The sequence below is a fragment of the Cervus elaphus genome, chromosome 18 (genome assembly GCF_910594005.1).
Source record: "Cervus elaphus chromosome 18, mCerEla1.1, whole genome shotgun sequence".
NCBI lineage: Eukaryota > Metazoa > Chordata > Mammalia > Artiodactyla > Cervidae > Cervus > Cervus elaphus.
This window is the reverse complement of record NC_057832.1, coordinates 122,035,952-122,045,164: the sequence shown is the minus strand read 5'-3', so window position 1 is coordinate 122,045,164 and position 9,213 is coordinate 122,035,952. Positions and strand designations below refer to the sequence as shown.

General features: G+C 61.1%; 1 long non-coding RNA gene across 1 annotated transcript; it reads left to right on the top strand.

The window, feature by feature from the left end:
- Positions 1-5,556: 5,556 nt before the first annotated feature.
- On the top strand, positions 5,557-6,801 carry LOC122674499. Its single transcript, XR_006334983.1, has 3 exons — positions 5,557-6,081; positions 6,428-6,498; positions 6,686-6,801. It is a non-coding gene; the product is annotated as an uncharacterized LOC122674499 (long non-coding RNA).
- Positions 6,802-9,213: the final 2,412 nt, after the last annotated feature.

The window sequence follows — 9,213 nt, the reverse complement described above, 5'->3', positions numbered from 1 at the left end:
TACATAAACTTTCGGGCCAAATCTAGAGGAGGATCTGACGCCTCTCTAGAATGTTAGGGAATAACTCCCAAACGAATACCTAGTCTGATTCCCGCGAGCCCGGGCCTCTGCGGTAAAGCCGGAGGAAGGAAGGCAGTAAAGCTGGAGGAAGGCAGCTGGGGGAGGAGGATGGGAGGCGGGGCACTCTGGGCACCCAGAGGCTCCTGCGTGGCCTGGCGCCGCTGTCCCACCCAGCCTGACCTTTCTTGCCCTCCTGAACCTGCTCAAAAGTTGGGCGGGCCCCACAGAGAGGGCGCCTCCCGCTTCGGGAGGCCGGAACGGCAAGGGCGCATATTTTCCAGAACCTCTGGGGGAGCCACGGAGCCTTTGACAAGGCCTTGGCGCCTTTGATGGCTCCCCGCAAAGGGCGGGCTGGGTGCCCAGGTGGCGCTCCCCGCACTTGGGGAGTGTCGCGCCCCAGGCCCCTGGCTGCAACACCCGCCAAGCCCCCCACCCCCGCCCCGCCTCGATGCCCCAGGGGGGCGCGGAGCGCGCGCAGCCCGCACCCGCGCAGCGTCTTCCGCCGAAGAGCGGCGAGGGGAGGACGGGGGTGGTTTTCCTGTTCTGCCGTCTCGCCCTATCATCCACGATCATGGAGCCAGAAGACGCCAAGAGGAATTTGTTCAACTCTCCGCCAACAACCGCCGCTCGGGTTACGACTCATTTACTCCTCGAAACTCCGCGTTCCCTGGCGCACAGGAGCAGAGAAGCTCCTTTGTTCGGCTGACAAAGACCTGGACGCTCGCCCGCCTGGAGCGTCCAGGTCGGGTGGGGTCCCCGCGCCCCTCTGCAGGTTTCGGGGCTGCTGGGTTAGGGGCCCCTCCGCGGATCCTGACCATGTTCGTTTGGGGCCCCAAACTGTCCCCTTGAGCCTGCCAGAGCCCCTGCAGAACCCTGGCAAAAAGTACCTAGCCTGACTAAAACAGGGCCATCCTCGCGGCTTGGGGTCTGCGCGTCCTTCCGGGACTGTGGGGAAAGGGGAGCCCCCGGCGTCCACAGCGATCCCCAGGGTCCCTCCTGCTCACCGCAGACTGGTTTGCTTTTCTCCTCCCCACACGACTTATTTTATAAGTTTTCCACTCACTGAGGTGGGTAGGTGACTGTCTCCCCTGCACCTCTGAGGAACCCGGGCCGAGCAGCTTAGGCATGGCTGAATTTGAGCAAGACTTGGCCTCCAGAACTGCTCCTCCCCTGACGCCCTCAGGGACCCCTCACAACGGGGCCTGCTCAGCCGGGGTCTCAGGCTGTCGGCCTGGGACGTGACGATGACCCCGTCCACCCTGCTGACTTCATCATGGAGTGAAGCCCAGACTCTGCAGAAGCAGAACCGTCCTAGCCTATCAGGTTCGCGCGGGGTGGGTCAGACAGGATGTGGGTGAGTGCAGTGGTCCTGACCATCCCCCTCGGAGCAGTGGGGGTCCCCCGCTGCAGACAGCACTTTGTACCTTGATAGCTTTCAATTATTGATGTCATCAGAGAATCTCAGTTGGGGAGTCTCAGAGCTGGGGTGGCTAGAGGGAGGGTGAGCTGGGGTCTTGTGGGCAAAGCCATCTGGACCCCTGGGGTTTCTGGTGTCCGAGACCAACAGGTTTTATTAAGTTCCCACCGTGGGTCCGATGTTGCACTTGGCACACTCCGGGGGGGTGGGTGCAGGGTGTTCGGGGGGGTGCAGGGTGATGGGGGACAGCCCCCATGCTTGTTCCAGCCTCTGTGTTTCCACAGGAGGTGCCCCCCACCCAACGAGCCTCCTAGCAACATCGGGACATGAACGGCCCCCACCGCCTGTCCGGAACCTCCCCAACAGGCCTGCCTGCATCTCACATCGGTGGCTGCTTCTCTCCCCTTCGTGGCTGGTCCAGTGAAACCGCAGCTGTCGGGGCGCAGTGTTCCTGTGCGTACCCGTGAGTGAAGGACTAGTGAGGGGCCGGTCCTCCTGGGGACACAGACCCTCTCCATTCCCACGGGGTCTGAGCGCTGCACCACCTGGAGCAGTCTCTCTGGGGAGTGAGTCCTGCCTCTCCAGGTAGAGGGCCCCAGGGCGAATTTACCTCCCCCCACCCCAGTCCTCATGTAAGTCCTGGCCCCTGGGGACCGCATCCCTGGACCTGCAGAGGCTGTGTCTGACCTGGGAGACAAGTGTGTCCCCACCTCTCCACGTACATAGGTGCGTGCTCCGTGAATGGAGAACACCTCATCTTTGCACTCATGGGTGCAGCCCCACAGCGAGCCCAGAAGACGGGGCCTGTGCTCCTTCTTCCCATTTTACAGGCAAGGAAACTGAGGCACCACGAGGTCTGGTGACTTGCCCCAGAGCCCCCCACCTGGTAAGTGGTGGAGCCTAGGTTTGTGCCCAGCTTGGCCCTGCACAGCGTCACCTCTCAGCCCTGTCCCCAGGAGGAGCCCCGCCTCCATCAGTGAGCAGGGGCAGAAGTCCACCGAGCTGCCGGGAGCCGGCCTGTCATCCTCAAAGCCTCCCAGTCCTGTCTGGGAGGGTGGATGCCTCAAATCTTCCCAGACAAAGGGACACAGCTGGCCCCACAAGTCCGGTCACCCCCGCCAGGAGGGGTTCCACTCGCTGACCCCGGCTCCCGCTTCCTCTCCTCCTCAGCTTTGATCTGATGAGTCTTAATCCCTGCTGATGACCCGGCCTCTGTCCATCTGTTTCCGTCCACTCTCCAGGCAGCAGCGCTGGCCTCTTTGGGATTCTCTGGCCTGAACACCTGTTCCCACCGGCAACTCTTGTTCCCCAAACCTCCCGCCTTCCCACGGGGGGCCCAGACCCCGCCTCCCCAAGTAAATGTCCTTTAAACAGTCAAGAAAAAGTCAAGCATATTTAATACACAGCAGAGAGGAGCCAGGCGGTGTGTTTAATAACAGATTAGATGATTTCCTCTGAAGGGGGTAAAATAATATTAAAAGTTAGGCGCTTTCTTATGAGACTCTTGGAGAAGTAAATGGCAAGCCACTCCAGTATCCTTGCCTGGAAAATCCCATGGATGGAGGGACCTGGCAGGCTACATCCATAGGATCGCAAAGAGTCGGACACACCTGAGCAACTTCACTCACTTACTCACTCTAGAAAACTTAGGTCCCGGAGAAAACAAAGCGTTTTGCTCTAGTTCATTTCAAGGCTTTCAACCCCAAAGTTGAAAATAGTAGTGAAGACTTAGGTGGCTTCCAGGACAGAGGCGCCCTGCATGACTCTGGGGCCCAGCAGATGTGGTTTAGAGACCTGCCCTGCTCCTCACTAGCTGTGTGGCCCTGCCTGAGTCTCCCACCCTCTCTGAGTCTCGTCTCCTGCAGTTAAGTGGGGCAGGAGCAGTAATCAGGGGTCGCTGTGAAATACTTGGGGCTCGGTACCTTTTGTCACCACTTTCCTCTGGACCACTCTTTTTTTAAAAAAATTTTTTTTACTTATTTGGCTGCACCAGGTCTTAGTTGCAGCATATGGGATCTAGTTCCCTGACTGGGGATCGAACCCGGGAGGACCCCGCCGTGGGAGCACAGAGTCTCAGCCACTGGGCCACCAAGGAAGTCCTCTGCCAGTCCTTATGCTCCAGCAGGACCTGGGCCCAGCAGGCCCGGATGCCAGGGGAGGACAGGGTGCAGAGAGAGGTGGGCCTGGCAGGAGCAGGGGCGGGCAGAGGACGCACGATGGACTCCCTTACCTGCTGGCTGGACAGCTGCACCCTACTTGCCTGGAAAACAAAACTGCGCTTCTGTTCAGATTCCAGGTTTCAAAGTCAGAGGCCACCCGAGATGGAAAGAACCTTGGTGAGTCTTGGGGAGAGGACCTATTTCTAGCGAGTTTTCCTTCAGCCGGGTCCACGGGGGTGGACGAGCCCTCCTGTATCTGAAATGGCACGGAAGATGTGGCCGGCGGGAATTCAGACCTCTGATTGGAGGAGAATCTGGCCGGCTCGGATTTCCCCTTTGTGGCCTTTTTCTGGAAGCCCAGGAGGAGGCGCTGGTGAGCAGCACAGCATGTGGGGTGCAGCCGGGGCCGGGGGCCCCCGAGGAACAGCTCCCACACCCCTGCTCCCACCTCTGAAGCCTGTGTCGTCTCACTTTCGTGTAAAAGAAACGAAAATCCTTGGTCACGTTCACCCAGCCTCCCACGACCTTTCCTGGAAAAAAAAACCCTGACAACAGCTACTGCATCCTGATGGGAAATTACAGTTAAATTATAAGAGGCCCAGCTCTCGCTGTGCAGAGGAGGCTGTGCGGGGCTGGGGGCTGGGACGGGGTTGGGGGAGCCTTTGAAGTTAGGGGCTGAGCGCTTGTGCACCTTGCAGGTGGACAAATGGATTGTCATTCAGACAAAATCAAATCCCTCGAGAGGGTGCCCAGTGTGAGAAGCTGGGGGCAGGCACTGAAGTCTAGCCGTCGGGGGGCAGGAGGACTGCTTCCGGGGGGGCAGTGTTGCCCCTGACCCACGCCCCCAGCCTGAGCCCCGAAGTGCCCCGCCCCTCCGCCCTCTCCCCCAGGGACGTCCCCCCAGCAGGAGCCCCGGAGCACTGCTTCAGCATCCCACGAGGGTGTTGAAACCCAAGCATGGTCTACTGGTGCAGAGTGTCTCCTGAGGTCTCAGACGTGCCCCTGAGGGTTCGCACGGCACCTGGGGGGCTCCCACGCACAGCCACCACACTTCCAACAACTCCTGGGAAATTGTGCTTCCTGAGGGCAGGGCCCCCCTCAGTCTCATCCGACGATGGGCCGACAAGGTGTGAAGCTCCCACATGCCTGGAGAAGCGCTGGGGACCTGTCACGCCCTGTGCCTTCTGCACGTGGAGGGCTTGGTTGTAACCAGCGGCGACCGCTCGGGTAGATGCAGTCTTAGCTAGAGACGCGCACGCCTTCTCTTGCTTCGGCATCTGGAACTTCTAAAAAGCTGTGGGGCACGTCCGCAGGACTCTCCTTGCCTGCTGGAGACCTTGACGGTGAACACCCACGGCTTGCTGATCTAGATCTAGGTGCTGAACCCATCCCCAGGCGCTCGGAGAAAACAGACCGTGAGGACAAACCGAAAAGGCCGTAAGAGAGACGGGCGGGGGAGAAATGGGCCGCGTGCTGGCCTCCCTGCTTCCGGAAGCTGGTGGCCTCTTTCTCCTGCGATGCTGCTCTGGGCGCAGGCGTGGGTGCTGCAGGCTGTGCGGTAATCCCGTCCTGTCCGGAGTCCAGTGAGTGGACGCCAGGCAGCTTTGCCACGGTGTCCGTGGACAGTTGTGACCCAGTGGGGCCCTGGCCCCTGGAGGTTGGGAGGTGCGGGGGAGGATCCCCAGCCTCCCTGCAGTGGCCAGTTCACTCCTCTCCTGCTGTGTCTTCATTCTGCAAACACCCACCGGCAGGAGAGCAACTGCTGGCCACACCCAGAGAATAGAAATGCATCCGAGGTGGAGGATCACAGAGGAGGGATGAGCACTGGGAGGGGACAGGCTCAGGGGTGCTGGGACAAGCTCAGGGGTGCTGGGACAGGCTCGGGGTGCTGGGACAGGCCCGGGGTGCTGGGGGCACGCTCGGGGTGCTGGGCACAGGCCCGGGGTGCTGGGCACAGGCCCCGAGTGCTGGGGACAGGCCTGGGGTGCTGGGCACAGGCCCGGGGTGCTGGGGACATGCCCGGGGTGCTGGGCACAGGCCCGGGGTGCTGGGCACAGGCCTGGGGTGCTGGACATAGGCCTGGGGTGCTGGGCACAGGCCTGGGGTGCCAGGAGGGAAGGCAGCCCACACCATAAGCCTGCACTGGCCCAGGGCCAGGTGCGGGTTTTACCCATGCCCTGTCACAGCAGACCTCGTGACCGCGGGCAGGCCGATAGTTGCCGTGGCCCGGCCGCCCGCCTCCCTCGGGTGGTGCAGTGGGAATCTGGGGCCTGGAGGGAAGCGGATAGATTATCTCTCCCGGCAGATTTTCCTTTTCCAGAGGCCTGAGGGGAGAGCCGGCCCTGCTCCAGCCCCACTGTGTGGTTTCTAACCGTCCCTCCCGTGGAGGAGCCGGGGAGGACTCCTGGTGGAGTGGGGGCTCGACCTGAACGTGCTCTTCCTGGGGTGAGTTGTATCTCCCTGACCCAGTCTTGTCCTGCCCCGAACCTCAAAGGTGACCTCACTTGGAAGCAGGGCCTTTGCAGATACCACTAGGTAGGTGGGCCCTAAATACGCAGACTGGTGTCCTTACAAGAACAACACAGGATGCAGGGAGGCCCCCGGAGGACGCAGCCTCTGGGCACTGTGGGGGCAGAGACTGGGGTGGCTCATCCAAGCTGAGGTAGCCGACGGCGTGGCACCCCCAGGAGCCGGAGGAGGCCTGACAGGTTTCGGGGGCACGTGGCCCTCCCACACCTTGACCCCACACTTGTAGCCTGCAACTGTGGAGAGCACTTTATTGCTGTTTCAGGTGCCCGGCCCGCGGGGCTTTGCCACAGGAAACCCCACGTGAGGCTGAAACACCCTGCAGGAGAGGACGAGGTGGGTGGCTGGTGGGCGGCCGCGAGGCCAGGGGCCCGGGGTCCCTCCCACTGGCCGTGACGCCACTGTGGTCTGCTGCCCACAGATGCCCCGTGCACCTGTGACGGGTGAGCCGGGCCCTCCGGGCTCCAGGGTGTGCTCTGAGCACCCTGAAAGCCCTCTGCCTTTTCCTTCCGGCCACCCCCAGACCCCACCTGAAGCTCCCGCCCGGCCTGCCCCGGTGTCCCCGATGGTGTCGTGGCGTGGCGGAGCCCGCAGGAGATGTGACATTGCTGCCCGATGTCCACCAACCCCCCAGCGTTCTGTGGGCTTTTTGCTTAGAGCAGGCAGGAGCTGGGGCTGCGTGACCTTGAAAGGGGGACACAGCTTTGTGACATGCCAGGTGCCCTTCTGGGGGGCAGGTGGGGTCTGGCTGCATGTCTGTTAGGAAATACGTGGACGAGACCAGGTGCCGTCCAGGCAGGGAAGAGGGCAAGGTCCCTCCACTGCTGCACTGCGGGGGTCGGGACGCAGGGGCCGGGGGAAGGGTGGGCCCGTGTACAAGCCCAGGACACGTCCAGGACGGCCCACCGCTCCGACCGTGTCCCTCAGCCCCCTTCCTTCCTTCCTTCCCCGTGTCACGACTCGCTGTCTGCTTCCTTTTTTTTTTTCCCCAAAGCGTGCACGTCTTTGTCTGCCGTGTGGCTCCAGGCCTGCAGCGTCTCCATCAGAATGATTGAAACTGTCACTTGGAGCCGATGTTCACTTAGGCCTCCCTGCGCCCAATTACCCCTGCAGTGAGGCGCCTCCTTGGGATCCCTGGGAACTTTCTGCAGAGACCGAACCTCTGTGTCAGTGTTTCCCCAACAGTTTCCCTCGGAACACCGGTTTCTCCAGGTGTTGATGCTGTTTGTCCTGCAGAAGGGAAGGGGGAGGTTTCCAAGGAAGAAGCGGTCAGGGTCTCCTCCTGTAGGAAGAGTAAAGGCTCTGAGAAGGCTGGAGGTGAACCCACCCCTGTGGTTTTACGTAAACAGACAGGCATCTTCCCCGGTATCTTTCCCCAGGGAGCAATAGTGAAACCACGTCTGCAACTGTCTGGGAGAATCCTGTTTAGCAATGTGGATGGGAAATGGTCTGAGAGCAAATCAAACGGGCATATCGTCTCCATTTTGTGACCTTGTAACTGAACAGCTCGGCCCACCAAGAGGTTTGGAGGGCTGCTGTCTGGGCCGATCCCGGGGGGAGATGATGGAGGAGAGTCAGTTTGTCTCCACTGCCTGCGGGCTTCACGCTTTGGCCACTTCTTCCCTGTCGGTGTCCCCTCTCCTCAACCTGCTCATATCCCCCGTCTTGTGATTTTGCCCATCTTTCCGCTCCCTGAAATCACCTTTCATGACCAGAATGGAAAGCTTGTTTATACTGTGTAAATGACTAGCCCACTGATAGTGCTTAAATTTGGTGTGGGCAGGAGGCTTTGTGCACACCACCCACAGGCCCTGGGGTGTTTGCCTTGCAACAGAGGACCGCCTCCTGTTTTCCCCTTCCCTGCCACCCTGTGCCTTGGGGCTACCGAAGGTAGTCTGGCCCAGCCCAGCAGTACAACCAGGGTCTCAGCCATGTGCCACAGCCGTCGGAGGAGGGGTGAGGGGGTGGGGCTCCAGTGTGTCCACCTACAAGCTTCCCTCCCTCTCCCCAGCTGCCCTTGGGGTCTCCAAGGCAGCTCCCCAAGCCTACCGTTTGGAGTTTGGGAGCAGGAAGGTTTTTCCTTTCTGAGTCACAAGTTCAAGTGCAGATGGGCCTTCGTCTTTCTTCTCTCAGCTGTGTCCCGCGGTGTGGCGATCACCCAGAGGCCCGTGCACGTTCTTAGTGTGGCGGAGACAGGGACCGTCTCCCTGGACACAGCCTCTCTCCCTTGGACGGTGGACTTGCTCTCCTGTTTGTCGGGGGCTCAGCTGCTCACAGAGGCCCGGTTCTGATCCCCTCTCAGCTGGGCGAGGCCAGGAGGCCGTGTGGCAGGGGGGCAGTAGGTGCAGAACCACCAGTGCATTCTCCCCCCTCCCCAGGCCCCGCATTCCACCACCACACCTGGGAGACAAACACCCTCCAACTAAACCCTCAGGACAGCATCCAGGGAATGCTCCCTGAATCAGCGTGGCCGAGGTCCTGGCTCTCTGTCCTGGGTGCCTGTCACACCTTGGAGGGGGCCCAGGGTTGCCAACCGGGGGCAAAATGAGGTCTGAACAGTGGTGTTTGCAGGGAGAGACCCGTGGTACAGGACGAGCCCATCAGGAAAGGTGGGGGCAGGAGGGGTGCCGACCGCAGGTGTCCCCAAATTCGGGTGGCGTGTCTTTGCGTCTGTGCCTCTGTGGCTGAGGCTGGTGGATAAACGGGGTGTTGGAGGCCTGCCTGCCCGGTAGGAGAGGAAGCTGGAGGGGGTCCCTGGGTTCCAGCATGGACACCCAGACGGGAGCCAGGGACCCTTTGTGGTTCCTGCCCTTCTGTCCTGCTCTTGTAACCGACCCTCCTGACGGAGCTCAGTCAGCAGCAGAGGAGAGCTCCGTCCTCTGAGGGAAGGGCCAGTCAGGCTCCAGGGCACTCGCTATCCCTCCAGGCGGCGGCAGGCGGCCTTCTTGGGTCTGCTCAGGGCTTCCCTGGGGGCTCAGATGGTAAAGAATCTGCTTGTAATGCAAGAGACCTGGGTTCGATCCCTGGGTCGGGAAGATCCCATGGAAAAGG